The 21,408-nt window shown below is 45.1% G+C and overlaps 1 protein-coding gene across 1 annotated transcript in view; it reads left to right on the forward strand.

Annotated features, from left to right (window-relative positions):
- Window positions 1-231: 231 nt before the first annotated feature.
- LOC124264739 overlaps window positions 232-21,408 on the forward strand; it is a 69,953-nt gene continuing 48,776 nt past the window's right edge. Inside the window, 1 exon segment of the mRNA XM_046699510.1 lies at window positions 232-339. The gene's annotated coding sequence lies outside the window, so the exon portion shown is untranslated.

A 21,408-nucleotide genomic window follows, 5' to 3' on the forward strand; every position in this document is an offset into this window, starting at 1 on the left:
CACAGGTGATGGGAATATTATTTTGAAAGTTGAAAAAAAATCGCCGATGTGAATGAATGCCAACAAACTTAAACTGTAAGTAAATTCTTGGTAACTAATGACCTCGTATGCTTAGAACAAATATATGTTATGCATACAGTAATTTCACAAATATGAACCCTCCCAATTTAAAACAAAAGTGGTGCTGCACCCCTCGACGAACAATAAACCGTTCCTGAATGGAAGCAGACGACCAGTGTCTATTGCAGATGGGCTGCTTTCCATTTCAGTTCCCCCACTCCTCGTGTGATGAGAAATCCGAGGCAGACTGGCTCTAAATACTCCAGCTCGTGAACTAAGGTAGGCCCGTTGTTGTAACATGAACGTCGACTTGCTTCAGGGTATGTTAATTCTCAAAATAACCGACGATCACTCTGCACAGACATTTGCACGTGTAAAACGCGCGACGGTAGCGCCAGCGTTAGTGGTAACGTTGTTCTTGCAGCATTGTCATCAGTACAGAGTACGAAATATGTTTTCCTGTGTGAGCTGAAATATTTTAAGGGTTGTGTAGCAATTTAAGTTTGACGTCATAGGTCTAAAAGTAAAACTTGCCAGATGTGAAAAAAATCCCACACAGACACACATCGTCAGCCAAGAAATGTACCATAGACTTGTCATTTATCTCTGAACTATTCAAACCAAATCATATTTCCTTCGATTAACTTAATTGCCGGTGAGTGTACAATCTTGGTCAGAATTAAAAGTCATACTTGTGGACCAAATGAAACTGATCATGTTTTTGACCGGCTCTCTGTCAAGATTGATGACGGCAGTGTTTATAAAAAGGAGTTTTGACAATCCAGTGATTGACATCTGCATATTTGGGGAACACTTACATGCCTATAACAAGTCAGGCATCTGGTCAGTCTCCTCTAACAACAAGCAATGGTTGCTGGAATTAAGTTCTAAACTCCCATCTTCACAGGTGTGCAAGCTAGCTATTTGGAAAGATTTGAACTTTTTTGAGTTTGTTGGAAAACTGTTGTGTTCTGTGAAGCAACGATCAGAGTGTTCTTAGAGTGTGAGTAAGTGACTGAGTGAGTATATTTTTATGCTGCTATTAGCAGTATTCCAGCGATATCATCATGGGGACACCAGCAACAGATTTCACACATGATGTCCATGTGAGGCATCAAACCTGGTTCTTTGGTGTCACAAGCAAATGCTTTAACCATCGGGCTAGACCGAGTGTTCTTAGAGCAACCTAATTAATCTTCTTAAACACTAGCTTAACAAAGATGTCCTTTCATGACAGTTACATACTAAATGTTGGTGTTTTGAACAGAATAATAAAAATAAGGCTACAGGATTTCTGACCTGTTGTATTTCTTGTTTCGCAATAATGTCAGGTTAATATGTAAATAGGCTTAGTATAGAGCTAAAACATAAAATTGTATGATGTTAATTGTACAGATGACTATAAGCATAAAACAGATATTACTTGAAATCAGACATATTGACAAAGTATCAATTACTTGTCAGCTCATGTCATATTTTCTGCCAATAGATACTGATTTTGAAATTTAAACAGTACAAATGACACATAAAGTAGTAAAATTGGTATATTATCAGACAGCATCTCATTTGTAGCATCTGTAAAACAAACCAGTATTGAGTTGGACCTAAAGGATAAATATCATATTCCGTATATTTATATTATATATCCTCCAAGATAAAAAGGATTTGTGATCAAGATATACTCTGAGAAGGTCAAAAGTAAAACTAGATATACAGTAACTCCCATTGCTATTCTGCCACACTCTGCAGGTAAACACTGGGAAACTGGCAGCATCTGGCGAAGAGTTAGTCAGGGGAGGCGATCGTTGCAGAGACAATACCTTGCTACTTTGCAACAGTTAAAGTGAAACAAGATACTTGTTTGAGCCCCACTTTCAAGTTGACCTCAATAACACACTGATGTATGCCAGGGTGCCTTTGTACAAAGCAACCTTAGCGGTACACCAGTCGTAAGTCTGTGTTATGGTATGGGAGTTACGATCACCTTAGTACTAAGATCGCTTTGTACAACAGCACCCAGGTACTTTGTGGATTTAGATGTCATGTACTGTGAGATCACTTGTTTGAGACAGGTACTGTGAGATCACTTGTTTGATGCATGTACTGTGAGATCACTTGTTTGAAGTGTGTACTGTGAGATCACTTGTTTGATGCATGTACTGTGAGATCACTTGTTTGAGACAGGTACTGTGAGATCACTTGTTTGATGCATGTACTGTGAGATCACTTGTTTGAGACATGTACTGTGAGATCACTTGTTTGAGACATGTACTGTGAGATCACTTGTTTGATGCATGTACTGTGAGATCACTTGTTTGAGAGTGTACTGTGAGATCACTTGTTTGAGACATGTACTGTGAGATCACTTGTTTGATGCATGTACTGTGAGATCACTTGTTTGAGAGTGTACTGTGAGACTTGTTTCACTTCAGAGATTTGAGACAGGTACTGTGAGATCACTTGTTTGAGACATGTACTGTGAGATCACTTGTTTGAAGTGTGTACTGTGAGATCACTTGTTTGAGATCACTTGTACTGTGAGATCACTTGTTTGAGACATGTACTTGTTTTGTGAGATCACTTGTTTGATGCATGATTACTTGTTTGAGACATGTCACTGTGAGATCACTTGTTTGAGACATGTACTGTGAGATCACTTGTTTGATGCATGTACTGTGAGATCACTTGTTTGAAGTGTGTACTGTGAGATCACTTGTTTGAGACATGTACTGTGAGATCACTTGTTTAATGTATGTACTGTTTGAGATGTACTGTGAGATCACTTGTTTGAGACATGTACTGTGAGATCACTTGTTTGAGACATGTACTGTGAGATCACTTGTTTGAGACATGTACTGTGAGATCACTTGTTTGAGACATGTATGTACTGTGAGATCACTTGTTTGAGACATGTACTGTGAGATCACTTGTTTGAGACATGTACTGTGAGATCACTTGTTTGAGACATGTACTGTGAGATCACATGTACTGTGAGATGAGACATGTACTGTGAGATAACTTGTTTGAGATGTTCTGTGAGATCACTTGTTTGAGACATGTACTGTGAGATTACTTGTTTGAGACATGTACTGTGGCATCACTTGTTTGAGACGTGTACTGTGAGATCACTTGTTTGAAGTGTGTACTGTGAGATCACTTGTTTGAGACATGTACTGTGAGATCACTTGTTTGAAGTGTGTACTGTGAGATCACTTGTTTGAGACATGTACTGTGAGATCACTTGTTTAATGTATGTACTGTGAGATCACTTGTTTGAGATGTACTGTGAGATCACTTGTTTGAGACATGTACTGTGAGATCACTTGTTTGAGACATGTACTGTGAGATCACTTGTTTGAGACATGTACTGTGAGATCACTTGTTTGAGACATGTAATGTGAGATCACTTGTGTACTGTGAGATCACTTGTTTGAGATGTACATGAGTACTGTGAGATCCACTTGTTTGAGATGTACTGTGAGATCACTTGTTTGAGACATGTACTGTGAGATCACTTGTTTGAGACATGTACTGTGAGATCACTTGTTTGAGACATGTACCATGATATAACTTGTTTGAAACATGTACTGTGAGATAACTTGTTTGAGACATGTACTGTGAGATCACTTGTTTGAGACATGTACTGTGAGATGACTTGTTTGAGACATGTACCATGAGATCACTTGTTTGAGACGTACTGTGAGATCACTTGTTTGAGACATGTACTGTGAGATCACTTGTTTGAGACGTACTGTGAGATCACTTGTTTGAGACATGTACCATGACATCACTTGTTTGAGACATGTACTGTGAGATCACTTGTTTGTGACATGTACCATGAGATCACTTGTTTGAGACGTACTGTGAGATCACTTGTTTGAGACGTACCATGACATCACTTGTTTGAGACATGTACTGTGAGATCACTTGTTTGTGACATGTACCATGAGATCACTTGTTTGAGACGTACTGTGAGATCACTTGTTTGTGACATGTACCATGAGATCACTTGTTTGAGACGTACTGTGAGATCACTTGTTTGAGACGTACTGTGAGATCCTTTACAGGAGAAATCTTCTAAGAGGCCATGCATGAAAATACACATGGTTATTTCAGACAGGATATCACGCCGAAGACCCGGGTTCGATTCCCCACATGGGCACAATGTGTTAAGCCCATTTCTGGTGTCCCCCGCCGTGATATTGCTGGAATATTGCTAAAAGCGGCGTAAAACTAAACTCAGTCAGTCAGTCAGTCAGTCAGACAGGATATATACATATGATGACCAGCCAATCCTCATTTTTGGGAACCTATAAAGAAGCATGGTTTATATCGATATATTATTATTTTGCTCATCACCTATTCCATGCTATATATTCAGTGTAATGTATAACTCAAAGCTCCTTTCATATAAGCTCTCATTCATTCACACATGTATTAAGAGACTGCATTAGGACTGGCATTTAGAAGGTTGTCTTTCTACACTCACTTTTCAGATTTTCTAATTCTGCATTAATAATCTCTTTCCTGTCATGTCAATATTTGTACAATAAATAAAATTACCCTCAGGCGTCTTAACCTGTTCCCAAGTTCATGTTTCAGCAGTTAAATGGTTAAGTATTTTCACCACAGTTTTGAGGAAATGGGCTGAACATGAACTCCCTGTGTCTTATCTGGGAGCAACACTTGGAGCAAGTCAGGAAAGTAAATATACACAACCATGTATTTCTGGTCATAAATTGCCTGATAATGAGGTGCATTTGTCCAGGCTGGAGTGTAGCATAGACAGCTGTCAAATGTTACCAAAGTCAGTCAGGTAGTCAGGTGGCGGGATTACTTAGCTGAAAACTAAAAGTGTGAGTGAGGATGTAGACTAATGCTTAGTCTCTGAAAATATATAATTTTAATAGTAACAAATAAACCCATTTAAATTGAAAAAGAGCCCCAGTGAAATGGGAAATTCAGAACCTGAGGAAATCTAGACTTGCTTCATTTAGGGCTTTGGCATTGCAGGGAGTGCTTTAGACTGACATCTAGTCTCTGAAATGAACATATTTTACAGAAAAATGCTGTTCATAAAAACAAATCATTAAATATAATGAAAAGGAGCCCAGAGACATTCTTCATTTTCTAAAACTGTGGTAATCTAGACTTGCAACATATTCTTGACTTGCATGGGCTTTCTTGGATATATTTGTTTCAGGGTGTGTATGACAGACTAGGAGGCTTGGCAGTAGGGACAATGATGTTGTTTCAGGGTCTGTATGACAGACTAGGGGGCTTGACAGTAGGGACAATGATGTTGTTTCAGGGTCTGAATGACAGACTAGGAGGCTTGGCAGTAGGGACAATGATGTTGTTTCAGGGTCTGAATGACAGACTAGGAGGCTTGACAGTAGGGACAATGATGTTGTTTCAGGGTCTGAATGACTGACTAGGAGGCTTGACAGTAGGGACAATGATGTTGTTTCAGGGTCTGTATGACAGACTAGGAGGCTTGACAGTAGGGACAATGATGTTGTTTCAGGGTCTGTATGACAGACTAGGAGGCTTGACAGTAGGGACAATGATGTTGTTTCAGGGTCTGAATGACAGACTAGGAGGCTTGGCAGTAGGGACAATGATGTTGTTTCAGGGTCTGAATGACAGACTAGGAGGCTTGACAGTAGGGACAATGATGTTGTTTCAGGGTCTGTATGACAGACTAGGAGGCTTGACAGTGGGGACAATGCTGTTGCTTCAGGGTCTGTATGACAGACTAGGAGGCTTGACAGAAGGGACAATGATGTTGTTTCAGGGTCTGTATGACAGACTAGGAGGCTTGACAGTAGGGACAATGATGTTGTTTCAGGGTCTGTATGACAGACTAGGAGGCTAGGCAGAAGGGACAATGATGTTGTTTCAGGGTCTGTATGACAGACTAGGAGGCTAGACAGAAGGGATAATGATGTTGTTTCAGGGTCTGTATGACAGACTAGGAGGCTTGACAGTAGGGACAATGATGTTGTTTCAGGGTCTGTATGACAGACTAGGAGGCTTGACAGTAGGGACAATGATGTTGTTTCAGGGTCTGAATGACTGACTAGGAGGCTTGACAGTAGGGACAATGATGTTGTTTCAGGGTCTGAATGACTGACTAGGAGGCTTGACAGTAGGGACAATGATGTTGTTTCAGGGTCTGAATGACTGACTAGGAGGCTTGACAGTAGGGACAATGATGTTGTTTCAGGGTCTGAATGACAGACTAGGAGGCTTGACAGTAGGGACAATGATGTTGTTTCAGGGTCTGAATGACAGACTAGGAGGCTTGACAGTAGGGACAATGATGTTGTTTCAGGGTCTGAATGACAGACTAGGAGGCTTGACAGTAGGGACAATGATGTTGTTTCAGGGTCTGAATGACAGACTAGGAGGCTTGACAGTAGGGACAATGATGTTGTTTCAGGGTCTGAATGACAGACTAGGAGGCTTGACAGTAGGGACAATGATGTTGTTTCAGGGTCTGTATGACAGACTGTATGAGGAGGCTTGACAGACAGGGACAATGATGTTGTTTCAGGGTCTGTATGACAGACTAGGAGGCTAGGGAGAAGGGACAATGATGTTGTTTCAGGGTCTGTATGACAGACTAGGAGGCTTGACAGTAGGGACAATGATGTTGTTTCAGGGTCTGTATGACAGACTAGGAGGCTAGGCAGAAGGGACAATGATGTTGTTTCAGGGTCTGTATGACAGACTAGGAGGCTAGACAGAAGGGATAATGATGTTGTTTCAGGGTCTGTATGACAGACTAGGAGGCTTGACAGTAGGGACAATGATGTTGTTTCAGGGTCTGTATGACAGACTAGGAGGCTTGACAGTAGGGACAATGATGTTGTTTCAGGGTCTGAATGACTGACTAGGAGGCTTGACAGTAGGGACAATGATGTTGTTTCAGGGTCTGAATGACTGACTAGGAGGCTTGACAGTAGGGACAATGATGTTGTTTCAAGGTCTGAATGACTGACTAGGAGGCTTGACAGTAGGGACAATGATGTTTGTTCAGGGTCTGAATGACTGACTAGGAGGCTTGACAGTAGGGACAATGATGTTGTTTCAGGGTCTGAATGACTGACTAGGAGGCTTGACAGTAGGGACAATGATGTTGTTTCAGGGTCTGAATGACTGACTAGGAGGCTTGACAGTAGGGACAATGATGTTGTTTCAGGGTCTGAATGACAGACTAGGAGGCTTGACAGTAGGGACAATGATGTTGTTTCAGGGTCTGAATGACAGACTAGGGGGCTTGACAGTAGGGACAATGATGTTGTTTCAGGGTTTGAATGACAGACTAGGAGGCTTGACAGTGGGGACAATGCTGTTGCTTCAGGGTCTGTATGACAGACTAGGAGGCTAGGGAGAAGGGACAATGATGTTGTTTCAGGGTCTGTATGACAGACTAGGAGGCTTGACAGTAGGGACAATGATGTTGTTTCAGGGTCTGTATGACAGACTAGGAGGCTAGGCAGAAGGGACAATGATGTTGTTTCAGGGTCTGTATGACAGACTAGGAGGCTAGACAGAAGGGATAATGATGTTGTTTCAGGGTCTGTATGACAGACTAGGAGGCTTGACAGTAGGGACAATGATGTTGTTTCAGGGTCTGTATCACAGACTAGGAGGCTTGACAGTAGGGACAATGATGTTGTTTCAGGGTCTGAATGACTGACTAGGAGGCTTGACAGTAGGGACAATGATGTTGTTTCAGGGTCTGAATGACTGACTAGGAGGCTTGACAGTAGGGAAAATGATGTTGTTTCAAGGTCTGAATGACTGACTAGGAGGCTTGACAGTAGGGACAATGATGTTGTTTCAGGGTCTGAATGACTGACTAGGAGGCTTGACAGTAGGGACAATGATGTTGTTTCAGGGTCTGAATGACTGACTAGGAGGCTTGACAGTAGGGACAATGATGTTGTTTCAGGGTCTGAATGACTGACTAGGAGGCTTGACAGTAGGGACAATGATGTTGAGGGTCTGTATGACAGACTAGGAGGCTTGACAGTAGGGTCAATGATGTTGTTTCAGGGTCTGTATGACAGACTAGGAGGCTTGACAGTAGGGACAATGATGTTGTTGAGGGTCTGTATGACAGACTAGGAGGCTTGGCAGTAGGGACAATAATGTTGTTCAGGGTCTGTGAGACGGAGTATTGAGTATGCAAAGTTCCATTGAATGCTTGTCTTGTTTGTCGGGTTTATACTGTCTACTATGTCCTGTGGGAGGATCACATGTGATTAAGGTCATCAGAGATCCCTGTTAGTTCATGCCTCTAAGAGCTGACTAAAGAAGGTGTTGTAGCCAGATGACTTCACTGTCTGCTTGTGGCACCTTGTTGATAAAGGAGTCATGCTATCAACCATCGGTTTGTCTGCCAAAACATTATATATAAGTTATTTGTTTTGGCATTGAAATAACTACTATTTGTTAGTGTAGATGATGAAGTTGAAGCCAGTTTTTTTGTATAGCTGTACAAAATCATCTTGTTTCTCTATTAACTCATTAAGCCCGAGAGCCCCATCACTACTCAACACCCTAGTGGAAGCCCTCGCTGATTGCCCACTCTCTGTGCCGAGACTAATTAGTGCTAGTCACACCTGATTTCCCTGGCAGGTTTCGGGGATCACAGGAAACTGTCTAGTCGTACAAACAAGTCCTGATTGTTTAATTGTGTCGTAAAGATATATGTTGAAAGAAATCAGGTGTGAATACATGTCGTGTATTGCAAGCTTTATGTAATTTTATTGCAAGTTTCTCTTGTAGACCTTTTGTCGGCTTGTACATTTATAATTTATCACAATATGCATACACATGTATTCTTTGTATGTAACAGATGAGACACACGTTAACAAATTCTCTCTCTTATATCATTGTGTGAGGTTTAAATTTACAAAACATCTATGACAATGACATCTGTAAAGAAGAATTTACTTTCATACTTTATAATCTTCAATTTAAAATAGCGGTTTTGCCGATACATTTCTAGTGTTTACGAATTATTTTAATGAAAGTACTATAACGCTAGTCTGTGACTAGCACAAAGCACATTCATAGCATTGCACTTTATTCCATACAGATTTAATGCAGAAAACATACATTGACCATACAAACATACATATACAAAATGTATACTACATATTCCTTGCATAGACATAAAACAAAGAGTCGCGTGATAGGGCATCATCAAATTTCCCGAATAGAACGTTCGGTATCTCAACTGTTCAATGTAGTGGCTGGTCATATGTTATCTGCGACCAATCGTATCATGAGATACCTGTCACAGAGGAAAGGACAGGTGACGGGGCGTGGGCGAAATTTCTGAAGAGCACGTTTGGTCACTCAGCAGCTTGGATAGAGATTGGTTATTGGCTATATCCTTGACCAGTCCATATGCTGGGTTTCGGCTTTATCAACTCAAGCTATCATGTAACAGTTTGTGTATTGTAAACATACACACTGGTAACGATGTATGAAATATACACATAAGACAAATAGGAGTATAAACTTGCAGTTGACACCCCCAACCCCAATATTTATGAAGGTTGGCGTGCCTATATCTTTACTGAATGCAAACGAGGTTCATAAGATTACAGATGAGCATGAATGTATAAACATCACAGAGAGGGGCGTGACTCCATAAAGCAAGATGTCCAATGATATAACAGCGCATCTGTTTATTTTACACTTGTCACGGGACAAACCTTTCAACAAGGACTTAACTACATATGCATTCTACCAGAGGCTGTTATTTCAAGGTCGAAAGAGGCATTCAATTATCTCATTACTGTAATCTGCTTGAATGATTATACGCATGTGTATCGATACCGTAACTGATATACTATCCAACTTTTATTGACGATGGATCAATAGAGACTGAGTTGATTGATACACGTGATAATTGCACCGGATTTGATAATTACACAGATCAAATACAAACGTTTTACAGAATGCTCATGTAAATTGCATAGAAAACTGACAATTCAAATCAACATGAAACTTTCAACAGCTTGAACAAAAATGCTTGAAATACCTTTGTATGGCTTACATGTAATAACTTATGATATTACTTCTCTCCATGTGTGACAATGTTTTGAATTACCAACTTACTGTCTTTTGTAACAAACGTAGTAAAACATTTCATTGTTGTAATAACACTGACATGTATATATGTATTCGATGCAAAGGCTTAATTTATCACTTTATATTCGCTTAGGTAACATTACGAACTTTAGATTATGGAAAGCAACTAGTTACAATTCAGTAAACTTCAAATTAGTAAGTTCAATTATGTTTAGTCTATTCGAGCTTGGATGTATAATTACTTGTGTTTATACATTATGTTTCAGTATATGAAACATGACAACGTAATGATGCCTAAAAAGTAAATTCAAACTATTCTATTGTGTTTGAATTCTTTGTATGTCCTTGAAATTTCGTATATTGTTTCCTATTTATTAGGTAGTTGAAGGAAATATAATTTTTAGTAACCTCTAAACCATTACATCTAATTCAATCAAGGTGCATACGGAAGTATTTTAGTATCCATTCCCAAGGAAGAGTACCAGGCACTTACCTCTGTAAAACATCATAATCCCTTTCTCACGACATGCGTTCATTTGCTAAACGCTGTACAAGCCTATGATAATGATTTGCAATTGTTATCAAAACACTTTAAATACTTCTTCTGATTGATACTAAAGGTGGGATCTCTCGTAAGAAAAGCTAACATTTGCTCAGTACTGCTAAATTGGTTGAAATAATAGGTACAGTGCGATTTTTAAAAGCACAACACACATGTGCGTCTCTCGCTGAATAAGAGGTGCTTTCTGTTGACGACTGTATGTGGCTCTCGCTGTGAGAAACTGCTAATTACCTGCCCCATAAACACGTCACTCGCTTTGAGGAGCTGATTAATTTGTCCCGTATATGCGTCTCTCGGCTTTAATGAGTTAAAAGTCCCATCAAGTTTTACATGACTGTTCACAAAAAAATTTAATCACACACCATAAATGTTGGTGAAGTGATGCAAATTTGCTCAGTAACCTTCACCAATATCAAACGGACATAAGATCATCGGTGGTGAAGTGAAAGTTGGTAGTGAATGGTTCCTTCACCTTGTGCAACTCTCATTAATCAGTGTAAGAACTCGGTGTACATGCCAAGGTAGGAGACATGTTTCATTTCATTTGTTATTCTATAAACATAAGAAGTGGATGCCCCCTGATTGACTGTCAGTTTTAGTTTGTTATGATGACCAAACAAGATTGTTGGGAGGTCATCCACTTCCTATCGCTAAACGTAGTGTTTGGTGGTGGCTCATACCAGGCTCTGTAACCTGACGCAGAACTGATGAGGATCTTGTCAATATTTGCATGGTTCATTTATGGGAAATGGCCACTCAGCTTTATAGAGCCTCATCACCAAAGCATTATGCCCATGTGAGAACCACGAGCGTTCAGTTGAAAGTAGAGTTGCTTTGGAAAATTGAGGGATATTTTTTTGTAACATGTTGGTTACATGGTCTGTGTTAAGCGTATGTAACTTTTACTAAGAAACTAAGATAGGTATTTCTAAAACTTAATCTGACTATCCAACTGAAAAAAGCAAGTAAGTGGCGGTAAGCGACCTCTATTGATGCACTTGAGCACTTGCTAACATCCAGTCCAAATTCACAGTTTACTACGGGAAGAATAATTCCCTTACCAGTTTCACATGATGTCATGTGATGCATGTCAAACTTGGAATGTCTTAGATGAAGTCATTGCAACATTCCCAGGCAGTTCATGTGTAGTAATTACCAATTCACACCCACAGTTCATCATGTCAATGAAACTGTGCCTGCTCATACCAATGGCAGCATGGTTCACAGTATGGCACCTGAAGTGGCTGGATAGAGATGTCATAATGAAAATTTGTTCAGTATTTTACTGGGCAATTTCTTTAACAAAGAATTATATGAATTAGTGGACAATGTTGAAAATGGACTGAAATGAAATATGGATGTTTACATTATTTGAATCACCTAATGAGGAATGTCTTTTAATCATTTTCGTACGAATCATATCATAGATTATCTTTGTATATATTTTCAAGATTCTAAATAATGGTAAATTCAAGTAAAGGTGTTCACAAAATGTCATGTCGCCATATAAGAAGTTGAAAATGTGACCTTTCACTTGTTACAGAATAGTACTTAGAAACCATAACAGTGTGCTCCAACAACTACTGCCACAATTTTCAAGACTGGATTGGTCAGACTGAGTTGTTGACACTTTGAATGCACCTATTCCTGATTGTTTTCTTCTGGATTTTATTTATCTGCTTATCTCTAGCGACCGCTTCAAAGAAACCATGTCTAAAGAGTGCCCAACAAATTCCAGCCTTCAGAGTTGGAAGATTGAAGAGGTACCTGTGGTCATGAAAAAGCATTACCATAGTTTGTAGAGTTCTAGTTCTATAACAAGAAACCTATTCCTGGCTACTTCTGTAAGCTAAGGGCCATTTCAGACAATTTATTTTTAGCTTACCAACACATGGAAAGGATGGCTGATGACGTCTGGTAAAACTTGGAAAAGTGCATGTGAAGCCATAGGCTCCTGTGCCCTGATTGTCTTGAAGTGGTTGCAAAGTCATTGTATTTAACAAGAAAAATACACATTGTTTGATGAGATGACTGACAGGATTTGATATTGCTTCTAAGTTGACTTTAAATTGTTTCCCTGGCTGATAACGTGTGTCACATCAAATCTTTGCATAGCAAATTTGTATTCCACACCTTGTGGCATGTATATCAGCAGCCTACTTCCATTCTACACCTTGTGGCATGTATATCAGCAGCCTACTTCCATTCCACACCTTGTGGCATGTACATCAGCAGCCTACTTCCATTCCACACCTTGTGGCATGTACATCAGTAGCCTACTTCCATTCCACACCTTGTGGCATGTATATCAGCCTAGCCTATTCCACACCTTCCATACCACACCTTGTGGCATGTACATCAGCAGCCTACTTCCATTCCACACCTTGTGGCATGTACATCAGCAGCCTACTTCCATTCCACACCTTGTGGCATGTACATCAGCAGCCTACTTCCATTCCACACCTTGTGGCATGTACATCAGCAGCCTACTTCCATTCCACACCTTGTGGCATGTATATCAGCAGCCTACTTCCATTCCACACCTTGTGGCATGTATATCAGCAGCCTACTTCCATTCACCTTGTGGCATGTATATCAGCAGCCTACTTCCATTCCACACCTTGTGGCATGTATATCAGCAGCCTACTTCCATTCCACACCTTGTGGCATGTATATCAGCCTACTTCCATTCCACACCTTGTGGCATGTATATCAGCAGCCTACTTCCATTTCCACTTCCATTCCACCTTGTGGCATGTATATCAGCAGCCTACTTCCATTCCACACCTTGTGGCATGTATATCAGTAGCCTACTTCCATTCCACACCTTGTGGCATGTATATCAGCAGCCTACTTCCATTCCACACCTTGTGGCATGTATATCAGCAGCCTACTTCCATTCCACACCTTGTGGCATGTATATCAGCAGCCTACTTCCATTCCACACCTTGTGGCATGTATATCAGCAGCCTACTTCCATTCCACACCTTGTGGCATGTATATCAGCAGCCTACTTCCATTCCACACCTTGTGGCATGTACATCAGCAGCCTACTTCCATTCCACACCTTGTGGCATGTATATCAGCAGCCTACTTCCATTCCACACCTTGTGGCATGTATATCAGCAGCCTACTTCCATTCCACACCTTGTGGCATGGCATCAGTACTTCCATCTTCCATTCACACCTTGTGGCATGCCCACTTCCACACCTTGTGGCATGTACATCAGCAGCCTACTTCCATTCTACACCTTGTGGCATGTACATCAGCAGCCTACTTCCATTCTACACCTTGTGGCATGTACATCCAGCCTACTCCATTCTACACCTTGTGGCATGTACATCAGCAGCCTACTTCCATTCTACACCTTGTGGCATGTACATCAGCAGCCTACTTCCATTCTACACCTTGTGGCATGTACATCAGCAGCCTACTTCCATTCCACACCTTGTGGCATGTACATCAGCAGCCTACTTCCATTCCACACCTTGTGGCATGTACATCAGCAGCCTACTTCCATTCCACACCTTGTGGCATGTACATCAGTAGCCTACTTCCATTCCACACCTTGTGGCATGTACATCAGCAGCCTACTTCCATTCCACACCTTGTGGCATGTACATCAGCAGCCTACTTCCATCAGCAGCCTACTTCCACACCTTGTGGCATGTACATCAGCAGCCTACTTCCATTCCACACCTTGTGGCATGTACATCAGCAGCCTACTTCCATTCCACACCTTGTGGCATGTACATCAGCATGTACATCAGCAGCCTACTTCCATTCCACACCCTACTCCATTCACCTTGTGGCATCAGCAGCCTACTTCCATTCCACACCTTGTGGCATGTACATCAGCAGCCTACTTCCATTCCACACCTTGTGGCATGTACATCAGCAGCCTACTTCCATTCCACACCTTGTGGCATGTACATCAGCAGCCTACTTCCATTCCACACCTTGTGGCATGTACATCAGCAGCCTACTTCCATTCCACACCTTGTGGCATGTATATCAGCAGCCTACTTCCATTCTACACTTTGTGGCATGTATTTCAGTAGACCTTACATGCCCACATTTTTACATATAGTGAGATTATAAGGCCAGGCTGATCTTGTAAAGGCAGGCGATGGTGACATGAAGCCAATACTGTATCACCTGGTGCTATTTAGTTCACTTGAAATCAACATGTTCTAATTGAAACCTTGGCTCAGCTCCAATAGCAGCATAAAGAAGACATGGCTCACTTGGAAGATAGCAGTCTGTAGACAGGGTCCGCTTGGGAGAAGAGAGTCTGTAGACAGGGTCCGCTTGGGAAAAGAGAGTCTGTAGACAGGGGCCATCTGGGAGAAGTGAGTCTGTAGACAGGATGCACGTGGGAGAAGGGAGTCTGTAGACAGGATGCACCTGGGAGAAGTGAGTCTGTAGACAGGATGCGCATGGGAGAATGGAGTCTGTAGACAGGGTCCGCTTGGGAGAAGGGAGTCTGTAGACAGGGTCCGCTTGGGAGAAGTGAGTCTGTAAACAGGGTCCGCCTGGGAGAAGGGAGTCTGTAGACAGGATGCACCTGGGAGAAGGGAGTCTGTAGACAGGGTCCGCTTGGGAGAAGTGAGTCTGTAGACAGGGTCCGTCTGGGAGAAGTGAGTCTGTAGACAGGGGCCATCTGGGAGAAGGGAGTCTGTAGACAGGATCCACCTGGGAGAAGTGAGTCTGTAGGCATGGTCTGCCTGGGAGAAGGGAGTCTGTAGACAGGATGCACCTGGGAGAATGGAGTCTGTAGACAGGGTCCGCTTGGGAGAAGTGAGTCTGTAGACAGGGTCCGTCTGGGAGAAGTGAGTCTGTAGACAGGGGCCATCTGGGAGAAGGGAGTCTGTAGACAGGATCCACCTGGGAGAAGTGAGTCTGTAGGCATGGTCTGCCTGGTGAGAAGTGAGTCTGTAGACAGGATGCACCTGGGAGAATGGAGTCTGTAGACAGGGTCCGCTTGGGAGAAGTGAGTCTGTAGACAGGGTCCGCCTGGGAGAAGTGAGTCTGTAGACAGGGGCCATCTGGGAGAACTGAGTCTGTAGACAGGATGCACCTGGGAGAATGGAGTCTGTAGACAGGGGCCATCTGGGAGAATGGAGTCTGTAGACAGGGGCCATCTGGGAGAAGGGAGTCTGTAGACAGGGGCCATCTGGGAGAAGGGAGTCTGTAGACAGGGGCCATCTGGGAGAGGGAGTCTGTAGACAAGGGGCCATCTGGGAGAAGTGGAGTCTGTAGACAGGGGCCATCTGGGAGAAGGAGTCTGTAGACAGGGGCCATCTGGGAGAAGGGAGTCTGTAGACAGGGGCCATCTGGGAGAAGGAGTCTGTAGACAGGGGCCATCTGGGAGAAGGGAGTCTGTAGACAGGGGCCATCTGGGAGAAGGGAGTCTGTAGACAGGGGCCATCTGGGAGAAGGGAGTCTGTAGACAGGGGCCATCTGGGAGAAGGAGTCTGTAGACAGGGTCCACCTGGGAGAAGGGAGTCTGTAGACAGGGGCCATCTGGGAGAAGGGGAGTCTGTAGACAGGGGCCATCTGGGAGAAGGAGTCTGTAGACAGGGGCCATCTGGGAGAAGGAGTCTGTAGACAGGGGCCATCTGGGAGAAGGGAGTCTGTAGACAGGGGCCATCTGGGAGAGAAGGGAGTCTGTAGACAGGGGCCATCTGGGAGAAGGGAGTCTGTAGACAGGGGCCATCTGGGAGAAGGAGTCTGTAGACAGGGATCCACCTGGGAGAAGGGAGTCTGTAGACAGGGGCCATCTGGGAGAAGGGAGTCTGTAGACAGGGGCCATCTGGGAGAAGGAGTCTGTAGACAGGGGCCATCTGGGAGAAGGGAGTCTGTAGACAGGGGCCATCTGGGAGAAGGGAGTCTGTAGACAGGGGCCATCTGGGAGAAGGGAGTCTGTGGACAGGATCCATCTGGGAGAAGGGAGTCTCAGACAGGGGCCATCTGGGGGAGAAGGGAGTCTGTAGACAGGGCCATCTGGGAGAAGGGAGTCTGTAGACAGGGGCCATCTGGGAGAAGGAGTCTGTAGACAGGGGCCATCTGGGAGAAGGGAGTCTGTAGACAGGATCCATCTGGGAGAAGGGAGTCTGTGAGACAGGGGCCATCTGGGAGAAGGGAGTCTGTAGACAGGGGCCATCTGGGAGAAGGGGAGTCTGTGAGACAGGGCCATCTGGGAGAAGGAGTCTGTAGGGGCCATCTGGGAGAAGGGAGAGCCCAGACAGGGGCCATCTGGGAGAAGGGAGTCTGTAGACAGGGGCCATCTGGGAGAAGGGAGTCTGTAGACAGGGGCCATCTGGGAGAAGGGAGTCTGTAGACAGGGGCCATCTGGGAGAAGGGAGTCTGTAGACAGGGGCCATCTGGGAGAAGGGAGTCTGTAGACAGGGGCCATCTGGGAGAAGGGAGTCTGTAGACAGGGGCCATCTGGGAGAAGGGAGTCTGTAGACAGGGGCCATCTGGGAGAAGGGAGTCTGTAGACAGGATCCACCTGGGAGAAGGGAGTCTGTAGACAGGGGCCATCTGGGAGAAGGGAGTCTGTAGACAGGGGCCATCTGGGAGAAGGGAGTCTGTAGACAGGGGCCATCTGGGAGAAGGGAGTCTGTAGACAGGGGCCATCTGGGAGAAGGGAGTCTGTAGACAGGGGCCATCTGGGAGAAGGGAGTCTGTAGACAGGGGCCATCTGGGAGAAGGGAGTCTGTAGACAGGGGCCATCTGGGAGAAGGGAGTCTGTAGACAGGGGCCATCTGGGAGAAGGGGAGTCTGTAGACAGGGGCCATCTGGGAGAAGGAGTCTGTGAGACAGGGGCCATCTGGGAGAAGGGAGTCTGTAGACAGGGGCCATCTCTGGGAGAAGGGAGTCTGTAGACAGGGGCCATCTGGGAGAAGGGAGTCTGTAGACAGGGGCCATCTGGGAGAAGGAGTCTGTAGACAGGGGCCATCTGGGAGAAGGGAGTCTGTAGACAGGGGCCATCTGGGAGAAGGGAGTCTGTAGACAGGGGCCATCTGGGGAGAAGGAGTCTGTAGCAGGGGCCATCTGGGGAGAAGGGAGTCAACAGACAGGGGCCATCTGGGAGAAGGGAGTCTGTAGACAGGGGCCATCTGGGGAGAAGGAGTCTGTAGACAGGGGCCATCTGGGGGAGGGGAGTCTGTAGACAGGGGCCATCTGGGAGAAGGGAGTCTGTAGACAGGGGCCATCTGGGAGAAGGGAGTCTGTAGACAGGGGCCATCTGGGGAGAAGGGAGTCTGTAGACAGGGGCCATCTGGGAGAAGGAGTCTGTAGACAGGGGCCATCTGGGAGAAGGGAGTCTGTAGACAGGGGCCATCTGGGAGAGGGGGAGTCTGTAGACAGGGGCCATCTGGGAGAAGGGGAGTCTGTAGACAGGGGCCATCTGGGAGAAGGAGTCTGTAGACAGGGGCCATCTGGGGAGAAGGGAGTCTGTAGACAGGGGCCATCTGGGAGAAGGGAGTCTGTAGACAGGGGCCATCTGGGAGAAGGGAGTCTGTAGACAGGGGCCATCTGGGAGAAGGGAGTCTGTAGACAGGGGCCATCTGGGAGAAGGGAGTCTGTAGACAGGGGCCATCTGGGAGAAGGGAGTCTGTAGACAGGGGCCATCTGGGAGAAGGGAGTCTGTAGCAGGGGCCATCTGGGGGGGAAGGGAGTCTGTAGACAGGGGCCATCTGGGAGAAGGGAGTCTGTAGACAGGGGCCATCTGGGAGAAGGGAGTCTGTAGACAGGGGCCATCTCTGGGAGAAGGGGAGTCTGTAGGACAGGGGCCATCGGGGAGAAGGAGTCTGTAGACAGGGGCCATCTGGGGAGAAGGGAGTCTGTAGACAGGGGCCATCTGGGGAGAAGGGAGTCTGTAGACAGGGGCCATCTGGGAGAAGGGAGTCTGTAGACAGGGGCCATCTGGGAGAAGGGAGTCTGTAGACAGGGGCCATCTGGGAGAAGGGAGTCTGTAGACAGGGGCCATCTGGGGAGAAGGGAGTCTGTAGACAGGGGCCATCTGGGAGAAGGGAGTCTGTAGACAGGGGCCATCTGGGAGAAGGGAGTCTGTAGACAGGGGCCATCTGGGAGAAGGGAGTCTGTAGACAGGGGCCATCTGGGAGAAGGAGTCTGTAGACAGGGGCCATCTGGGAGAAGGGAGTCTGTAGACAGGGGCCATCTGGGAGAGGAGGGAGTCTGTAGACAGGGGCCATCTGGGAGAAGGGAGTCTGTAGACAGGGGCCATCTGGGGAGAAGGGAGTCTGTGGGGAGAAGGGAGAGACAGGGGCCATCTGGGAGAAAGGGGAGTCTGTAGACAGGGGCCATCTGGGAGAAGGGAGTCTGTAGACAGGGGCCATCTGGGAGAAGGAGTCTGTAGACAGGGGCCATCTGGGAGAAGGGAGTCTGTAGACAGGGGCCATCTGAGTCTGTAGACAGGGGCCATCTGGGGGAGGGAGTCTGTAGACAGGGGCCATCTGGGAGAAAGGAGTCTGTAGACAGGGGCCATCTGGGGAGAAGGGAGTCTGTAGACAGGGGCCATCTGGGAGAAGGGAGTCTGTAGACAGGGGCCATCTGGGAGAAGGGAGTCTGTAGACAGGGGCCATCTGGGAGGGGTCAGGGACAGTCTGTGAGACAGGGGCCATCTGGGAGAAAGGGAGTCTGTAGACAGGGGCCATCTGGGAGAAGGGAGTCTGTAGACAGGGGCCATCTGGGGAGAAGGGAGTCTGTAGACAGGGGCCATCTGGGAGAAGGGAGTCTGTAGACAGGGGCCATCTGGGAGAAGGGAGTCTGTAGACAGGGGCCATCTGGGAGAAGGGAGTCTGTAGACAGGGGCCATCTGGGAGAAGGGAGTCTGTAGACAGGGGCCATCTGGGAGAAGGGAGTCTGTAGATGATGATGGTCTGCCCAGTTTGAAGCAGCATAGCACCTCAACATGCTATGTCACTCAACTTCACCATCAGAGTACATTCACTCACTCACTCTGTCAGACATTGTTTTTGGATCTAACTGCACATGAAGGGTGGATGATAATAAGAATTTGTGAGTTTGTCTTTTCTTGTCTACATCGGGTGTTATACTTTATCAGTTACAACTGTGTTGGGTGTATATATGAAGAGTTCATTATAAAATGGCGATGTGGTGACTATATTAGATACATGAGTTGATATTGGAAGGTGAGAATCCTCCATTCTGCCTCCCATTGGATGATGTCTCGCATGACTGTATTGAGTTGGTATATCTTGTTGTTTCGTCACTGTTTCAGTCAATCACTTATGAAACAAATACTGAACAGTGCTTTCATAGAAAGACCACTTCCCATGACTGAGCTAGAACACCCAGAGCAACTATGTCATACATCTAGAATTACCAAGTTATTTTGAACTGCAAGATGCACGGCTTCTCAAGTGTTAAAGATAAGTGAAATGTTATATTTATGTGTCTATTTTGGTGCCGTCTCAAAAGTAATCCATACCACCATGTGAGGTGTGCACGGCACATGTTGCTACAATTAGGGTTTGCATTTAGTCATGGTTTGGCTGTCAGCTATACCTTCCATTTTACTTCCTATTAGCTGTCATGTTTGAAAGTGTCAGCATATTGGTATTTGTAAATAGGGATATATTGCATATATGTACTTGCTTTACTGAATTACTGCCTGTGTAAAGTGGATAGTGTGAAACATACCCAGTGCCTGTGCCAGTGGTAGTGGAAACTCATGTATAGGGTAAGATAGAGACCCAGTGCCTGAGATGGGGGTAGTGGAAGCTTGTGTTTTAGGTAAGATAGAGGACCCAGTGCCTGAGATGGGGGTAGTGGAAGCTTGTGTTTTAGGTAAGATAGAGGACCCAGTGCCTGAGATGGGGGTAGTGGAAGCCCATGTTTTAGGTAAGATAGAGGACCCAGTGCCTGAGATGGGGGGTAGTGGAAGCCCATGTTTTAGGTAAGATAGAGGACCCAGTGCCTGAGATGGGGAGTGGAAGCAGTGCCTGAGATGGGGGTAGTGGAAGCCCATGTTTTAGGTAAGATAGAGGACCCAGTGCCTGAGATGGGGGTAGTGGAAGCTTGTGTTTTAGGTAAGATAGAGGACCCAGTGCCTGAGATGGGGGTAGTGGAAGCTTGTGTTTTAGGTAAGATAGAGGACCCAGTGCCTGAGCCAGTGGTAGTGGAATCCCATGTTTTAGGTAAGATAGAGGACCCAGTGCCTGAGATGGGGGTAGTGGAATCCCATGTTTTAGGTAAGATAGAGGACCCAGTGCCTGAGCCAGTGGTAGTGGAATCCCATGTTTTAGGTAAGATAGAGGACCCAGTGCCTGAGATGGGGGTAGTGGAAGCTCATGTTTTAGGTAAGATAGAGGACCCAGTGCCAGAGATGGGGGTAGTGGAAGCTTGTGTTTTAGGTAAGATAGAGGACCCAGTGCCTGAGATGGGGGTAGTGGAAGACCATGTTTTAGGTAAGATAGAGGACCCAGTGCCTGAGATGGGGGTAGTGGAAGCCCATGTTTTAGGTAAGATAGAGGACCCAGTGCCTGAGATGGGGGTAGTGGAAGCTTGTGTTTTAGGTAAGATAGAGGACCCAGTGCCTGAGATGGGGGTAGTGGAAGCTTGTGTTTTAGGTAAGATAGAGGACCCAGTGCCTGAGCCAGTGGTAGTGGTGGAA

This window comes from Haliotis rubra, unplaced genomic scaffold (genome assembly GCF_003918875.1).
Source record: "Haliotis rubra isolate DU_JTF1 unplaced genomic scaffold, ASM391887v1 Scf94, whole genome shotgun sequence".
Taxonomy (NCBI): domain Eukaryota; kingdom Metazoa; phylum Mollusca; class Gastropoda; order Lepetellida; family Haliotidae; genus Haliotis; species Haliotis rubra.